General features: G+C 53.1%; 1 pseudogene; it reads right to left on the bottom strand.

Moving 5' to 3' along the window:
* Window positions 1-1,841: 1,841 nt before the first annotated feature.
* Window positions 1,842-18,757, bottom strand: LOC130523960 (RNA-binding protein 39-like; annotated as a pseudogene).
* Window positions 18,758-18,852: the final 95 nt, after the last annotated feature.

Raw genomic sequence — 18,852 nt, 5'->3', positions numbered from 1 at the left:
GGGACAGCACTAGACTGGTTTAGATCATACTTATCTGATAGATCCCAGTTTGCTCATGTCCACGGTGTTCCCTCCTCATACAGTAGGGTTAGCCATGGAGTTCCTCAAGGTTCTGGACTCGGACCAATCCTCTTTACCTGTACATGCTTCCCTTAGGGAACATTATTTGGCAGCATGGGATCAATGTTCATTGTTATGCTGATGACACTCAGCTCTATTTATCCATGAAACCCGAGGAGACAGAGAAGTTAGTGAAGCTCCAGACCTGTCTTAAAGACATAAAGTCCTGGATGTCTTCAAATGTCCTCCTCCTTAACCCAGGAAAAACTGAGGTCATGGTGTTTGGTCCTGAACCTCTCAGGGACAGATTAGATCACATGATCACTCTAGATGGTATCTCATTAACATCTAGTCTCTCTGTGAGGAATCTAGGAGTAACTTTTGATCAAAATCTCTCCTTCAACTCCCACATTAAATTAGTCTCTAGAAGTGCCTTTTTTCACCTGAGGAACATCTCAAAGATCAGGAAGCTACTGACCCACCATGATGCTGAAGTTAGTCCAGCATTTGTTCCTTCCAGGCTGGACTATTGTGATTCTTTATTATCATGGGGTCCAAACAACTCTTTAAGAAGCCTCCAGTTGATCCAGAATGCTGCAGCCAGAGTTCTGACAGGTAGTGACCACAGAGGTCACATGACTCCTGTACTGGCGTCGCTTCATTGGCTGCCCGTTAAATTTAGAATCATTTTTAAAACCCTCCTCCTGACCTACCAGGTCCTCAGAGGCCTAGCTCCATCCTACCTGGAGGAGCTAGTGACACCTTACCAGCCCAATAGACCGCTCCGCTCTCAGGATGCTGGTCTACTGGTGGTTCCCAGGAGTAGAATGGGGGGCCAAGCATTTAGCTACCAGGCCCCCCTGCTATGGAACCAGCTCCCTGTCCCGGCCCCCCTGCTATGGAACCAGCTCCCTGTCCAGGCCCCCCTGCTGTGGAACCAGCTCCCTGTCCCGGCCCCCCTGCTATGGAACCAGCTCCCTGTCCAGGCCCCCCTGCTGTGGAACCAGCTCCCTGTCCAGCCCCCCCTGCTATGGAACCAGCTCCCTGTCCAGGCCCCCCTGCTATGGAACCAGCTCCCTGTCCCGCCCCCCTGCTATGGAACCAGCTCCCTGTCCAGGCCCCCCTGCTATGGAACCAGCTCCCTGTCCAGGCCCCCCTGCTATGGAACCAGCTCCCTGTCCCGGCCCCCCTGCTATGGAACCAGCTCCCTGTCCAGGCCCCCCTGCTATGGAACCAGCTCCCTGTCCAGGCCCGCTGCTGTGGAACCAGCTCCCTGTCCCGGCCCCCCTGCTATGGAACCAGCTCCCTGTCCAGGCCCGCTGCTGTGGAACCAGCTCCCTGTCCAGGTACGGGAGGCTGACTCCATCGCTACTTTAAGATCAGACTTAAAACCTTCCTCTTTGATGAAGCTTATTGTTACTAATTCTGTAGTTTCAGTTTCTATCATAGACAGACAGATGATCATACTTAGGGGGTCGTCTAATCGTCAGGTTATATAATAATTATATATAATAATATAGAAATAATTATCTAATCAGGTTAACATCTTGCTGCTAGAGGCCGAGGCCTCGAGATAATTTTGATTGTAACAGATGCTGCAATAAAGATTGATTGATGGATGGATGGATGGATGGATGGATGGATGGATGGATGGATGGATGGATGGGTACCAACCCAACCCTGTCAGGAAACAGAGCTTTGAGGGTGAATGAATGTGAATGAATGGATGAACTTTGATCAGGAGTTTGCAGCTTTGAATAACAGAAATCAATTTTAACATCTGGAGTGCAAAAGAAGAACTTTAATGTAAATCCAACTTTATTTTGGACAGCCAATAGAACACAACACAAAAGTCACTTCCTTTCAGAAAGAGACAACGCCGTCAATGGCTTCAAAATGAAAGGTCATCAATAGTTTAAGAACATTCGATTAGAAAACACCTAAATAACCACATGGCTGACGCCACCTTCACCCCCTCACAGCTCACAGAGCTCAATTGCAGGACAACGCCCAAGACCGTAGCAGGAAGCGCTAATAGAGCTGAGCTCATGAACGAGGAAGTAGAAAATGTTGATGGGAGGAGCTAACAGACAACGGAGCTCAACATCCAATCAGGAGGCCTGTTGATGTTGCGGGTCATCGTCTCGGCGATGGCAGCAGCAGTTGTGTAGCAGTGGCGGCCTCTGGGAACAGGTTGTGATAGGTCGGCAGAGGAACATACGCTGCCGTGATCAGCTGACCTGAAACGAGAGGTGGCGCGTGAGAGCTGCCCTCCCGCCTGCCCCCGCCGTCACATGACAGGAAGTCTCACCGTTAAACAATCGTCCATGCAGCACATTGACCGCAGCCATGGCGGCAGGGATGGAGGGACACTTGATGTAGACATTTCCCTAAAAGCAGAGAGCAGATCAGAGGCAGCAGGGTCAGGGTCAGGGTCAGGGTCAGGGTCAGGGTTAGAGGGTTAGAGGGTTAGGGTTAGAGGGTCAGGGTCAGGGTTAGGGTTAGAGGGTCAGGGTTAGAGGGTCAGGGTTTAAGGGTCAGGGTCAGGTTAGAGGGTCAGGGTCAGGGTCAGGGTCAGGGTTAGAGGGTTAGGGTTAAAGGGTCAGGGTTAGAGGGTCAGGGTTAGAGGGTTAGGGTTAAAGGGTCAGGGTCAGGGTTAGAGGGTTAGGGTTAAAGGGTCAGGGTCAGGGTTAGAGGGTTAGGGTTAAAGGGTCAGGGTTAGAGGGTCAGGGTCAGGGTTAGAGGGTCAGGGTTAGAGGGTCAGGGTCAGGGTTAGAGGGTCAGGGTCAGGGTTAGAGGGTCAGGGTTAGAGGGTCAGGGTTAGAGGGTCAGGGTCAGGGTTAGAGGTTAGGGTTAAAGGGTCAGGGTTAGAGGGTCAGGGTTAAAGGGTCAGGGTCAGGGTTAGAGGGTCAGGGTTAGAGGGTCAGGGTTAGAGGGTCAGGGTCAGGGTTAGAGGGTTAGGGTTAAAGGGTCAGGGTCAGGGTTAGAGGGTCAGGGTTAGAGGGTTAGAGGGTTAGGGTTAGAGGGTCAGGGTCAGGGTCAGGGTTAGAGGGTTAGGGGTTAAGGGTCAGGGTTAGAGGGTCAGGGTTAAAGGGTCAGGGTCAGGGTTAGAGGGTCAGGGTTAGAGGGTCAGGGTTAGAGGGTCAGGGTCAGGGTCAGGGTTAGAGGGTTAGGGTTAAAGGGTCAGGGTCAGGGTTAGAGGGTCAGGGTTAGAGGGTCAGGGTTAGAGGGTCAGGGTTAGAGGGTCAGGGTTAAAGGGTCAGGGTCAGGGTTAGAGGGTCAGGGTTAAAGGGTCAGGGTCAGGGTTAGAGGGTCAGGGTTAGAGGGTCAGGGTCAGGGTTTGATGCCCTCAAAGATCTGGCAACATCTGCTCACCTCAGCAGAATTCTTGTCCACATAGATGTGAACTGCTCCCCCGTGTTTGTTGCACTCTTCTATCACATTGTTCTGGATGTCCAGCTCCCAACCAGGAGGCAGCCGACTGAAACACACACATTTGTTCTTCTTTTAACCAGTTCAACTCCCAGCTGGCTGGTGTGTGTGTGTGTGTGTGTGTGGGGTGTGTGTGTGTGTGTGTTCCCAGGCGTGAGTGAGCGAGACTTGTGTCCGTCAGGAAATGACTCAAAGGATGGCATGAAGGACTTCCCCAAGAGGACGGGGTCTTCAGCGTGGGCTCGTAGCCATGCTATTAGCCTAGTCAAGGGGGGGAGGGAGAGGGAGAGAGAGGAGGGGGGGAGGGGGGAGAGAGAGGGGGGGGAGGGAGAGAGAGGGGGGGAGAGAGGGAGGGAGGGAGGGGTGAGAGGGGGGGAGAGGGGGGGAGGGGGGAGAGAGGGGGGGAGAGGGGGGGAGAGAGAGAGAGGGGGGGGAGGGAGGGGGGAGAGAGAGAGAGGGGGGGAGAGAGAGAGAGAGAGGGGGAGAGGGAGGGAGGGGTGAGAGGGGGGGAGAGAGAGAGAGAGGGGGGGGAGGGAGGGGAGAGAGAGAGAGAGGGGGGGAGGGGGGAGAGAGGGGGGGAGAGAGAGGGAGGGAGGGAGGAGGAGAGAGAGGGGGGGAGAGAGAGAGAGAGGGAGGGGAGGGGGGGGCGTACCTGTTGGGGTTGAACATGTTGGACAGCTGGAAGCAGTGGGTGGCCAGAGGCTGAGAGGGAATGTTGATGTTGAGCGCTGGATTCATGGCAGCTGAAAAAAAAAAAGATGAAGCATCATTGATTGGGTCACAGCGCCCCCTGGTGGAGCAGCAACGCTAATCTCATGGCGAGCGTCTGGGCGCTCCAGCTCTGATCTAATCGCCTGTGAAGCTTCATCAACGCTGTTCAGATCGAACCAAACAGGAAACACGTTCAATAAATGTTTAACCCTGATCATTTCAGATACTTCCTACCCCTCTAACCCTACCCCTCTAACCCTAACCCCTCTAACCCTAACCCCTCTAACCCTAACCCTACCCCTCTAACCCTACCCCTCTAACCCTAACCCCTCTAACCCTCTAACCCTAACCCCTCTAACCTACCCCTCTAACCTCTACCCCTCTAACCCTACCCCTCTAACCTCTAACCCTGACCCTCTACCCCTCTAACCCTAACCCCTCTAACCCTACCCCTCTAACCCTAACCCCTCTAACCTTAAGCCTAACCCCTCTAACCCTGACCCCTCTAACCTTAACCCTAACCCTAACCCTAACCCTACCCCTACTTCCTGCGGGGGAAGGTAGGTGCGGAGGGTCGCTCCAGATTCACGGTGCTGCCACAGTGACCGTGTGGAACGTGGCGGTGACCGAGCAAAGCCTGACAGCCATTTACACGTTGGTAACCAATCAGAAACCAGAAAGGCAGCGGCGCTGTGAGGAGCTGGACTGACCTGACACGGCAGCCATTGCTCCGATAGCGATGGCTCCACTCATCTGCAGAGCCTGTTGGGCTGAGGGGGCGATCTGGAGGCCCGGACCTGTTGACAGGTAACACAGGATGAGCAGGAGCCCCGGCAGCAGCCAGCACAGCTTCGGCTCGCAGCAACGTTCCTGCACACTCCCAAATATAGGAAGTCTTTGGTGACCCACCATAAAGAGAACGCTGCTGCCAAGTGTGAACGGCCAGACCCTTCTTACGTTTCTAGGAAACCAAAACTGAGACTCTTTCACTGGGAAGTGACCAGATCCCACATTCACAGCGTTTGAGCGCGGCTCTCGTCCTGTCGAGTTGTGCACGTAGCGGTCAGTATCTGGGGTCGCCGGGCTGTCCCGGGATTTCTACGCTGTCTACCTGGGAATCTGTAGGCAGCTCAGAACATCCGTGGGAGCTCTTCAGACAGCAGAAGTCGGTGTTTGCTATGTTCAAACTGGGAAATTCAGCTTCCTTCCTTAAGATGCATTTGGCCGCAGCTTTGACCTCAGCAGACCCAAGTTCAACCTTCTCACCCTCAGAAAGTTGGGCCATCAGCTGGAGTCTTCCAGGGTTTCCAAGGTCAATGCCAGAGCGCTCCAGGTCTTCTCCATCAAGGAAAGCTGGAGCCCCAGAAGAGTCACTTCGCTCCGTCACATGACCGACCTTCATGGGGCGACCTGCTAGTTCGAAGCCATTCAGTTGCTCCAGGGCTTTTTTGGCACACTCTGCATCTGCAAACTGACACAGCAGACGGGAGAAGGTCCAGATCAGGAGATACAAATGAGTTCCTGAACAATGTTCTCCAATCACGAGTTCTCACAGTGATGAAGCCGTAACCTTTGGAGCGACCGGTGTCACTGTCCATCATTAACTGGATGTTCTCGATCTATAAGCACACAAGGACAGTTGGGTTAGCACACACACCGGACACCACACGCCTCATCACAAGTGTGTGTCTGACCCGTCCAAACGGCTCAAAGATCCCTCTCAGCATCTCCTCTGTGATGTTGAAGTGCAGCGAGCCCACGTAGAGCCTCAGAGGCCCCATCATTCCTTTCTGCAGGTTGTTGGCTGCTGCAGCCGCCGCCGCCGCCGCGCTGCTCGGTTCTTCTCTGCCTGTGACGCCTGTACGATGATGGGAACCCCCAGCAAACGTTGCCCCGTCAGCCCAATGGCCAGAGGAACTGAGCTGGCTTCCACAAACTCGATGTAAGCAATGCCTTTGGATCTGCGGGAGCTTCTGTCGGAGATCATCCTGACGTCACGAACCTGCAAAGAACAAGCCACATCATTGGAACCCATCCTTTGGGTCCAAACAGCACCAGCTATTTGGGCATTTCAGGAGTCACGGACCACTTTTAGCCTTTAAGAATTGCACACAGTCCAGGTTTGTCAGACTTGTCACTTCAAATGTAAGATGGAAGTTTTGCTCCGACCACCCTGGAGTTTGTCCTGATCCTTCGTCTGTTACGACAGCCCTCTTCTCCACTTTGTCCACAACCAAAATGTGTGGCTGCATCGGCATCAGCCCTTTTTCAGTCTGAATCTGGCCGTCCAAGAGGATCTCAGCCCGCTCGTTCTCCATCACAGCTTCCTGCTGCCTGAGGTCTTCCCTTGGCACCCTGTCCAGCCGTCTGGTGTCCTTGGAGATCTTTTCTCTGTCATCTTGGACAGAGGCCGGTCTGACGCCAGTCAACCGCTGTCTTTGTGCACAGCTTCAGGGTGCTGGACTTGGGGTTCACCCCCCTGTGCATTGTGAGGAGCTCTCATGTCTTTTTGCCAATGGCTTCTCTCTCCACCTCACTGGTGGGGGTGAAGGTGTTAATCACACCATGTTGTCCCCATTCAGGCGACTCTTTAGGACTTGCCTTCACTGTCTGGAGATGTCTGGCTGTGGCCCACTTGGCTACAGTCTCTTCTCGGTTGCCATTTTGTCCAGGGGATCCACAGGTATTTGGAGCCGTCCTCCATATCTGCACTGCTCCTTCTGGAAGTCTGACTCCATTATATCTGGAGATGCTGCTGCTGTGGGTGGTGAGCCCGTGTCTCCGGTACTCCTGGCACACAGCTTGATGTCATCCCCGTGCAGCAGGCGGCTGATGGTGGCCATCGGCCATGAAGATGTGGCTCAGGGCTTCAGAGGGAAGGGAGGACTGACAAGAGTGGCGTCCACTTCAATAGTTTGGTTTCATACAGTCAGCAGCCAGAGTTTCTCCTCCTCATCTCTGCCTACATTTGATCCAAGACCAAGAGAAGCGTCCTCACATTTTCCTGATTTTTGCTGTTGATCAGCATCACCGTCAGACAACTGGTCCCTAACGTGCTTCTGACAGGCAGCTGATGGAGCCTCCCTGTCCCATGAGGCACTTGTCTGCCCCTCTCAGTCTGAATGGACGTGGGGTCTCCATGGAGCTGCACTGGCATGTTGCCCCACCTGAGGAGGAGTGCTTTCTTCAGAATGCTGGCTTAGGTTTAGGCTTAGGCTGAGTAAGAGTCGTCCACGCAGCTGAGGAATACTCATTTCATCGTTGACAGCAGCTTGGTTCAAACAGTCACACACACAATGATTCTGGAAGCACTGACTTTCTGTCCACACAGTAAAATAAAGTATAAATGCACCTTCCCCACAGCTGAAAAGAAGTCTTCCAGGTCTCTGGGTCGAATCCTGGCAGCAAGCTGCATGCAGAAGACTGTCCGAGCGTCACGCTCCTCTGGGGTCAGGTTATCTACAGCACGCCTGAACACAGCAGACACACAAAGGCATCATCAGCAGACACACAAACGCATCATCAGCAGACACACAAACGCATCATCAGCAGACACACAACGCATCATCAGCAGACACACAAAGGCATCATCAGCAGACACACAAAGGCATCATCAGCAGACACACAAACGCATCACAGGCGTAGGAGAAGAGACCCACTCCTGTGTAGAGAGACAACCTGCTACACAACAGTTTAGCTCTAATGCTCCATTTCTGAGGCTGCTCTGATGTCATCATGGGACTCCTCTGATGTCATCATGTGACTCCTCTGATGTCATCATGGGACTCCTCTGATGTCATCATGGGACTCCTCTGCAGAACCAATCAGCTGGACTATGAGTGAGAACTTTAACACTTGTTCCAAAGGTCCCAGTGAAACACAACTAATGGAAATGACCTCAGGTGACGTGTTTCTCTGTGACCTCGAAGGGAACAAAGCCAAAGTGATGTGAGCCGAGCCAGTTCCTGATCAGTGTGTGGAGCTCTCTCTCATCACCTGATGGGACTCTTCTCTCTCCTCACAGGGCTCTTCTCCTTCCTGACTGGGCTCTTGCTCTTCGAGCGACGATGCCTGAGAAGCACAAAGGCAGCTTTAGAACAGGCGGCGCCACCACGGTGCAACCTCACATCCACCGAGCACAGCGCTCTTGGTACAACACGACTGTCCAACCCTCTGGAACTTCTGAGTTATTATATATCTGAGAACGATTAGAACTATGACAGCACACTTTACGGATCACCAAAAGCAGAAAGATCACCTGATCTCAGAAAAGAAACGACACAAATGAAAAACCACTGAAGGACAGAGATGAACTCTGATCAGGTGGGACATCCAAGCTGGTTGGAGAGGACGCGGCGTTGGTGGAGACGTCCCGCTGATGCCGAGGCTGCTCAGCTGGAGGGAGGCTGGCCAACCGGCACCTTCACCGTTCTGGAGAGAGGCCTCCACCCCCACATCTGCCAACGGGGGGGGCGCCGCAGATGTGAGCAGATGTGAGCAGATGCTGCGTCCGGCTCCAAACCACCAGGAAGACGTTGTGGTGTCCCCAGCCCCTCAGTCCTCTTCACTAGCGTTAGGAACAAAGGGCACACGTGACGGCCACTCACTGCTTCTGGTGGTCTCGGTACCGCCCCCCCCTCTCGCGGCTGCAGCGCCGCTCTCTGCTTCGACTCTTCCGCCTCTCGCGGCTGCGTTTCCGCTCTCGACTGGAGCTCCTGCGGCTGCGCTTCCTCTCGTGAGAGCGGCTCCGTTTTTTCCTGACAAACACAGCAGCCAATGGGAATCAGCAGCCTCTGGCCCTGACCTCTAAGGTGAGGGGGGGGTAACCCTGACCCTGACCTCTAAGGTGAGGGGGGGTAACCCTGACCTCTAAGGTGAGGGGGGGTAACCCTGGCCCTGACCTCTAAGGTGAGGGGGGGGTAACCCTGACCTCTAAGGTGAGGGGGGTTAACCCTGACCCTGACCTCTAAGGTGAGGGGGGTTAACCCTGACCTCTAAGGTGAGGGGGGGTAACCCTGACCTCTAAGGTGAGGGGGGGTAACCCTCACCCTGACCTCTAAGGTGAGGGGGGTTAACCCTGACCCTGACCTCTAAGGTGAGGGGGGTTAACCACACGCACACAGCGTTTGGACAGATGGACAGATGGACAGATGTTTCTACCTCTTGAGACGGTCCTCCTGGATGTCAGGGCTCTGAACCTTGGCTTCCTCCTGTGGTCAAGAGAGAAAAGCATGAGACTCAACATTGGGGAGGAGTCATGTGGGAGCGGGCAGCCAGGGAGGAGGAGCACGGCCAGGATTGAGTGAGTCTATTGGGAAGAGGTCCGTCAGTCAGTCCGTCAGTCCGTCAGGTGCTCTTGAGGTGGACCCGACACTGTGTTTGGTTTCTGGACTGTCTGCTCAGAAACATCCAGGAATCTAAAGTGTAGTTTTGATGCAGGTACAGATGAAGCCTGTTCCACCAGGAGCCGTGGTGCCACCAGGAGCCGTGGTGCCACCAGGAGCCGTGGTGCCACCAGGAGCATCCCAGGAGCAGTGGTGCCACCAGGAGCATCCCAGGAGCCGTGGTGCCACCAGGAGCATCCAGGAGCCGTGGTGCCACCAGGAGCAGTGGTGCCACCAGGAGCATCCCAGGAGCAGTGGTGCCACCAGGAGCCGTGGTGCCACCAGGAGCCGTGGTGCCACCAGGAGCATCCCAGGAGCAGTGGTGCCACCAGGAGCATCCCAGAGCAGTGGTGCCACCAGGAGCAGTGGTGCCACCAGGAGCATCCGGAGCAGTGGTGCCACCAGGAGCATCCCAGGAGCCGTGGTGCCACCAGGAGCCGTGGTGCCACCAGGAGCCGTGGTGCCACCAGGAGCAGTGGTGCCACCAGGAGCCGTGGTGCCACCAGGAGCAGTGGTGCCACCAGGAGCAGTGGTGCCACCAGGAGCAGTGGTGCCACCAGGAGCCGTGGTGCCACCAGGAGCATCCCAGGAGCCGTGGTGCCACCAGGAGCATCCCAGGAGCCGTGGTGCCACCAGGAGCATCCCAGGAGCAGTGGTGCCACCAGGAGCCGTGGTGCCACCAGGAGCAGTGGTGCCACCAGGAGCAGTGGTGCCACCAGGAGCCGTGGTGCCACCAGGAGCCGTGGTGCCACCAGGAGCAGTGGTGCCACCAGGAGCTCCAGCACCGCTCTATATTTCCTCTTTACTACTAATGAGTCCAAATATGTCACCGTGAGGAAAGTCCAGGTCAGGTCAACTGGTGCTGCAATGTTGTTACCAGGGTTACATTTGTGGAAGGTGCACGAGCACCATGTTATTAGGTATCGATCCGAAACAGAAGTCGTAATAAAGTGACTCCAGGAACGTCCGGCACCACCTGGATCCACAGGAGCTGCATCAGCTCAGACCAAAGCCGAGGCCTCAACGCGTCAGATCCTGCACAGGTCAGAATGAACCAAGTCTCCCTCAGCAGGTCATCGCCAGCTACACCTCTGATAGATCTGATGGGGTGCTGGACACCCCTGACCCCTGACCCCTGACCCCTGACCCTGAGTGTGCGTTGGGAACTGTGTTAAGCCCGGCAGCTGTGGAGTGTGCTGCAGCATCCCCACCATCATCTACACATCACCAGCCTTTACTCCCAGAATTCTTAGCAGCGCATCAGCTGATGTCGTCTGTTACCAAGGAGACCCCAGCCATGTCACCATGGCGACGACAGTAAAGCAATTCATAACGGGGACTTTTTACTACCTTCATGTTTGTGATCACAGTGGCATTCAGGGGAGTAGAGGTGAGAAATCGTTAGGCAAGTCTACAAAGAGAGATACACGGGGTTTATTGATAACGTGTGAGGAAGGCCAGCATCATCATCATCAGCACCGCTATCATGCTATTAGCATCGTCAGGACTCTGCTGCTCACAGACACCAAGGGAGCTCCTCGTTTAACAGGTCATCATTCAGAGACGCGTTCCCTCCCACCACAAAGACAGGAAGCTGAAACACCACGTCAGGGATCTCCCCTGGAGGCTCATGGAGCCACAGCAGCCCAGCAGGTCCTGGACCATAAACATCTACCTGATCTCTCCTGAAGGCTCATGGAGCCACAGCAGCCCAGCAGGTCCTGGACCATAAACACCTACCTGATCTCTCCTGAAGGCTCATGGAGCCACAGCAGCCCAGCAGGTCCTGGACCATAAACATCTACCTGATCTCTCATGGAGCCACAGCAGCCCAGCAGGTCCTGGACCATAAACATCTACCTGATCTCCCCTGGAGGCTCATGGAGCCACAGCAGCCCAGCAGGTCCTGGACCATAAACATCTACCTGATCTCCCCTGAAGACTCATGGAGCCACAGCAGCCCAGCAGGTCCTGGACCATAAACATCTACCTGATCTCTCCTGGAGGCTCATGGAGCCACACAGCCCAGCAGGTCCTGGACCATAAACATCTACCTGATCTCTCCTGGAGGCTCATGGAGCCACAGCAGCCAGCAGGTCCTGGACCATAAACATCTACCTGATCTCCCCTGGAGGCTCATGGAGCCACAGCAGCCCAGCAGGTCCTGGACCATAAACATCTACCTGGATCTCCCCTGAAGGCTCATGGAGCCACAGCAGCCCAGCAGGTCCTGGACCATAAACATCTACCTGATCTCTCCTGGAGGCTCATGGAGCCACAGCAGCCCAGCAGGTCCTGGACCATAAACATCTACCTGATCTCTCCTGGAGGCTCATGGAGCCACAGCAGCCCAGCAGGTCCTGGACCATAAACATCTACCTGATCTCCCCTGGAGGCTCATGGAGCCACAGCAGCCCAGCAGGTCCTGGACCATAAACATCTACCTGATCTCCCCTGAAGACTCATGGAGCCACAGCAGCCCAGCAGGTCCTGGACCATAAACATACTACCTGATCTCTCCTGGAGGCTCATGGAGCCACAGCAGCCCAGCAGGTCCTGGACCATAAACATCTACCTGATCTCTCCTGGAGGCTCATGGAGCCACAGCAGCCCAGCAGGTCCTGGACCATAAACATCTACCTGATCTCCCCTGGAGGCTCATGGAGCCACAGCAGCCCAGCAGGTCCTGGACCATAAACATCTACCTAAACATCTACCTGGATCTCCCCTGAAGGCTCATGGAGCCACAGCAGCCCAGCAGGTCCTGGACCATAAACATCTACCTGATCTCTCCTGGAGGCTCATGGAGCCACAGCAGCCCAGCAGGTCCTGGACCATAAACATCTACCTGATCTCTCCTGGAGGCTCATGGAGCCACAGCAGCCCAGCAGGTCCTGGACCATAAACATCTACCTGATCTCTCCTGGAGGCTCATGGAGCCACAGCAGCCCAGCAGGTCCTGGACCATAAACATCTACCTGATCTCTCCTGAAGGCTCATGGAGCCACAGCAGCCCAGCAGGTCCTGGACCATAAACATCTACCTGATCTCCCCTGAAGGCTCATGGAGCCACAGCAGCCCAGCAGGTCCTGGACCATAAACATCTACCTGATCTCTCCTGGAGGCTCATGGAGCCACAGCAGCCCAGCAGGTCCTGGACCATAAACATCTACCTGATCTCCCCTGAAGGCTCATGGAGCCACAGCAGCCCAGCAGGTCCTGGACCATAAACATCTACCTGATCTCTCCTGGAGGCTCATGGAGCCACAGCAGCCCAGCAGGTCCTGGACCATAAACATCTACCTGGATCTCTCCTGGAGGCTCATGGAGCCACAGCAGCCCAGCAGGTCCTGGACCATAAACATCTACCTGATCTCTCCTGGAGGCTCATGGAGCCACAGCAGCCCAGCAGGTCCTGGACCATAACATCTACCTGATCTCTCCTGGAGCCACAGCAGCCCAGCAGGTCCTGGACCATAAACATCTACCTGATCTCTCCTGAAGGCTCATGGAGCCACAGCAGCCCAGCAGGTCCTGGACCATAAACATCTACCTGATCTTTCCTGGAGGCTCATGGAGCCACACAGCAGCCCAGCAGGTCCTGGACCATAAACATCTACCTGATCTCTCCTGGAGGCTCATGGAGCCACAGCAGCCCAGCAGGTCCTGGACCATAAACATCTACCTGATCTCTCCTGGAGGCTCATGGAGCCACAGCAGCCCAGCAGGTCCTGGACCATAAACATCTACCTGATCTCTCCTGGAGGCTCATGGAGCCACAGCAGCCCAGCAGGTCCTGGACCATAAACATCTACCTGATCTCTCCTGAAGGCTCATGGAGCCACAGCAGCCCAGCAGGTCCTGGACCATAAACATCTACCTGATCTCTCCTGGAGGCTCATGGAGCCACAGCAGCCCAGCAGGTCCTGGACCATAAACATCTACCTGATCTCCCCTGGAGGCTCATGGAGCCACAGCAGCCCAGCAGGTCCTGGACCATAAACATCTACCTGATCTCTCCTGGAGGCTCATGGAGCCACAGCAGCCCAGCAGGTCCTGGACCATAAACATCTACCTGATCTCCCCTGGAGGCTCATGGAGCCACAGCAGCCCAGCAGGTCCTGGACCATAAACATCTACCTGATCTCCCCTGGAGGCTCATGGAGCCACAGCAGCCCAGCAGGTCCTGGACCATAAACATCTACCTGGATCTCTCCTGAAGGCTCATGGAGCCACAGCAGCCAGCAGGTCCTGGACCATAAACATCTACCTGATCTCTCCTGGAGGCTCATGGAGCCACAGCAGCCCAGCAGGTCCTGGACCATAAACATCTACCTGATCTCTCCTGAAGGCTCATGGAGCCACAGCAGCCCAGCAGGTCCTGGACCATAAACATCTACCTGATCTCTCCTGGAGGCTCATGGAGCCACAGCAGCCCAGCAGGTCCTGGACCATAAACATCTACCTGATCTCCCCTGGAGGCTCATGGAGCCACAGCAGCCCAGCAGGTCCTGGACCATAAACATCTACCTGATCTCCCCTGGAGGCTCATGGAGCCCACAGCCCAGCAGGTCCTGGACCATAAACATCTACCTGATCTCTCCTGGAGCCACAGCAGCCCAGCAGGTCCTGGACCATAAACATCTACCTGATCTCTCCTGGAGGCTCATGGAGCCACAGCAGCCCAGCAGGCCCTGGACCATAAACATCTACCTGATCTCCCCTGAAGGCTCATGGAGCCACAGCAGCCCAGCAGGTCCTGGACCATAAACATCTACCTGATCTCTCCTGGAGGCTCATGGAGCCACAGCAGCCCAGCAGGTCCTGGACCATAAACATCTACCTGGATCTCTCCTGGAGGCTCATGGAGCCACAGCAGCCCAGCAGGTCCTGGACCATAAACATCTACCTGATCTCTCCTGGAGGCTCATGGAGCCACAGCAGCCCAGCAGGTCCTGGACCATAAACATCTACCTGATCTCTCCTGGAGCCACAGCAGCCCAGCAGGTCCTGGACCATAAACATCTACCTGATCTCTCCTGAAGGCTCATGGAGCCACAGCAGCCCAGCAGGTCCTGGACCATAAACATCTACCTGATCTCTCCTGGAGGCTCATGGAGCCACAGCAGCCCAGCAGGTCCTGGACCATAAACATCTACCTGATCTCCCCTGAAGGCTCATGGATGGAGCCACAGCAGCCCAGCAGGTCCTGGACCATAAACATCTACCTGATCTCTCCTGGAGGCTCATGGAGCCACAGCAGCCCAGCAGGTCCTGGACCATAAACATCTACCTGATCTCTCCTGAAGGCTCATGGAGCCACAGCAGCCCAGCAGGTCCTGGACCATAAACATCTACCTGATCTCCCCTGAAGGCTCATGGAGCCACAGCAGCCCAGCAGGTCCTGGACCATAAACATCTACCTGATCTCTCCTGGAGGCTCATGGAGCCACAGCAGCCCAGCAGGTCCTGGACCATAAACATCTACCTGATCTCCCCTGAAGGCTCATGGAGCCACAGCAGCCCAGCAGGTCCTGGACCATAAACATCTACCTGATCTCCCCTGAAGGCTCATGGAGCCAACAGCACCAGCAGGTCCTGGACCATAAACATCTACCTGATCTCTCCTGGAGGCTCATGGAGCCACAGCAGCCCAGCAGGTCCTGGACCATAAACATCTACCTGATCTCCCCTGAAGGCTCATGGAGCCACAGCAGCCCAGCAGGTCCTGGACCATAAACATCTACCTGATCTCTCCTGGAGGCTCATGGAGCCACAGCAGCCCAGCAGGTCCTGGACCATAAACATCTACCTGATCTCTCCTGGAGGCTCATGGAGCCACAGCAGCCCAGCAGGTCCTGGACCATAAACATCTACCTGATCTCTCCTGGAGGCTCATGGAGCCACAGCAGCCCAGCAGGTCCTGGACCATAAACATCTACCTGATCTCTCCTGAAGGCTCATGGAGCCACAGCAGCCCAGCAGGTCCTGGACCATAAACATCTACCTGATCTCTCCTGGAGGCTCATGGAGCCACAGCAGCCCAGCAGGTCCTGGACCATAAACATCTACCTGATCTCTCCTGGAGGCTCATGGAGCCACAGCAGCCCAGCAGGTCCTGGACCATAAACATCTACCTGAAGGAGGATACTCAGTTTGCTGGACTGGTGCTGGAGAAAGAACTCAGACGGGCTTTTTGGTGGCGCCAAGTCTCTCCACATAACAAAGGGAACAGGAAAACTACCTTCACACCATATTTAGAGTAAAAACTCAACAGATTTAAAGAGCTCTCATTTCTGGAACGCCGATCAAGTCAGATTAATGATCCCTCAGCACGTTCACATGCACAGTTTCCTGTGGGGATTCATTCCTCGTCCCAGTTTACAGGCAATGGAGAACAATCCAATCGCTGACAGGAATACGTCCTCCCTGACACTAGGTGGCGCTCTGTGCCTTTTTGGCAGGTTATTCCGCCCCTTTTGTTGATCCTTTACGTGGCCAAATAACAGCTGGAGTCAGGCAGCACAGCAGCATCTGGAACAAAGGACGACGGAGGATCGGCGGCTTTGATCATCATGTACGCTTTGTTTATGGCGCCGATAAGACGCTCTCCCTCGTGGTCACCACTTTGGTTCGGTTTGGTTTTAACTCCAGTTATAGCATGAAAATTCAGAGAAAATCGATTTCCCACGTTATTGTGTGAGTGGGCGATAAAGAGAAGAGACACACGTGCAACATTCAGCTGCCAGAGTCGGAGTCAGGAAATAATGCTGCTTTAGCTCATGAACGTAGGGAGTGATGACATGAAGGGAGCAAAAATGATGACTCATGGTCAGAACACACACACACACACACTCACTCCATCACCACAAACTCACACACCACACTCACTCACACACACACAACACACACCAACACACACTCACGCACTCACTCATCACAAACCACACACACGCACACACACACTCACACACACACTCACGCACACTCACACACTCTGCACACACACACACACACTCACTCACACACGCTCGCGCACACACACACACACACACACTCACGCACACTCACACACACACACAAACCGCACTCACTCACACTCACACTCACACACACACACACACACCTCACTCACAACTCTCTCTCACACACACACACACACACTCACTCACACTCACTCTCTCACACACACACACACACACTCACACACACACACACTCACTCACACTCACACACACTCACACACACACCCTCTCACACACACACACACACACTCACACACACTCACTCACTCACTCCTCACACACTCACTCACACACACTCACAGACACACACTCACACTCACACAGACCACACACTCACACCACACTCACACACAGACACACACACTCACACACAGACACACACAGACACACTCTCTCACACACACTCACACACACACACACACTCACACACACTCACTCACACACACTCACTCACACTCAGAACAAGTAATAATAATAATAATTCACTGTAGTAATAATAATGATTCACTGTAATAATAATAATAATAATTCACTGTAATAATAATAATAATAATTCACTGTAATAATAATAATGATTCACTGTAATAATAATAATAATAATTCACTGTAATAATAATAATAATAATTCACTGTAACAATAATAATAATGATTCACTGTAATAATAATAATAATGATTCACTGTAATAATAATAATGATTCACTGTAATAATAATAATGATTCACTGTAATAATAATAATTCACTGGATAATAATAATAATAATATAATAATTCACTGTAATAATAATAATAATAATAATTCACTGTAATAATAATGATAATAACTCACTGTAATAATAATAATAATTCACTGTAATAATAACAATAATTCACTGTAATAATAATAATAATTCACTGTAATAATAATAATTCACTGTAATAATAATAATAATAATTCACTGTAATAATAATAATAATTCACGTAATAATAATAATAATAATAATAAAATAATAATTCACCCAACCCAGGGGGTTTTGCAACAGATCGTCGCGTTCAGGTTTTTCTGTGTGAGCAAATGAATCATATTTGCTATAAAACAACGTTGTGCGGTTCCAGAAAACGTGGTTTTTCGGGTCCATGTGAGCCACAGCAGAGTGAGATGGGCCTGATGGAACTGGTGTAGCAAAGAGAAAGTGTTCAGGGAGATCTTCCACGGATGGTTGCTTATGATCACAGGACAAAAATGTGTTCCAGCTCTAATCCTCTCATCTTCATAATTTTGTCTTAATAAGAATGAAGGGCGGATTTAAAGCTCGAGATGCTGCTGCAACAGCAGGATAAGAGGAATGGTCAGGAATAATCTGTGCAGGTAGCTGCATCGACATAAGTGTGGAGTCCAACAACTTATATCGGACCTGTGAGCAGCAAAGTCCAACTGATCTCCACAACAAAGTGACGTCAGAGAGGCGCTCACCTTCCGATATGGAGCCTCCAGCAGCGCCTCGATGTCCAGGTCATCTGCCATCCTGCTGCCAGTCTGCAGACACGAACTACAACGGGAAGAAGAAGACACGAAGACATGTACCCATGCACTATGCTGCTTTTAAAGGTCCAGACAGAACATTTTAAACAGAGGGGATCTTGCTGTCGAGCTACAAGTCTTGTTAAATGGATTCACCAAGAATGGGCTCCGAAAAACTACACCAATAACAGCACAGCATCGTGCGACTTTACTCAGCTAATGCGGTTGTTGACAGGAAGTTCCAAACAACACAACAGGAAGTGGTGAAAGGACGAGAAAGAGTCGGAACCAACAAATATCCTCCAGCAGTCTAACGAGCACTAAAACTTCACCGGTTACTAATACGCGCATGAACACCCCTATCCCATAATTATAAACAGCCAACTGCTGGCGCTCCAGCACCTGTCTGGTTACGCACGCGTTTATTTCTTGAATTAAATCTTAACTTCACCGGGATGTAAAGGAGTTTTACCTGAAATAACTCTTAGCGCCTTGTCCAAGTGAGACCGTTTCTCTTCGGATACGGAACGACTTCAATGGCGCATATTACGATCCGCGTGTTATCGCGAGAGCAGCCGATTCTTCTTCACGGTGGTCGGGTCGCTGTTTTACTGCCACCCGCTGGAAGGGCGTGGAACTACATACGGTATCGGAGGAATTTACCTCTTTCCCGAGTGCACAGTCAATGCTAAAACATCGGGAAAGAGGAAAAAGCGTAATTAAACTTTCAGGCTAGCAA

This window comes from Takifugu flavidus, chromosome 4 (assembly GCF_003711565.1).
Source record: "Takifugu flavidus isolate HTHZ2018 chromosome 4, ASM371156v2, whole genome shotgun sequence".
NCBI classification, from domain to species: domain Eukaryota; kingdom Metazoa; phylum Chordata; class Actinopteri; order Tetraodontiformes; family Tetraodontidae; genus Takifugu; species Takifugu flavidus.
Note: the sequence above shows the minus strand (reverse complement) of the source record. Positions and strands in the feature narration are given on the sequence as shown.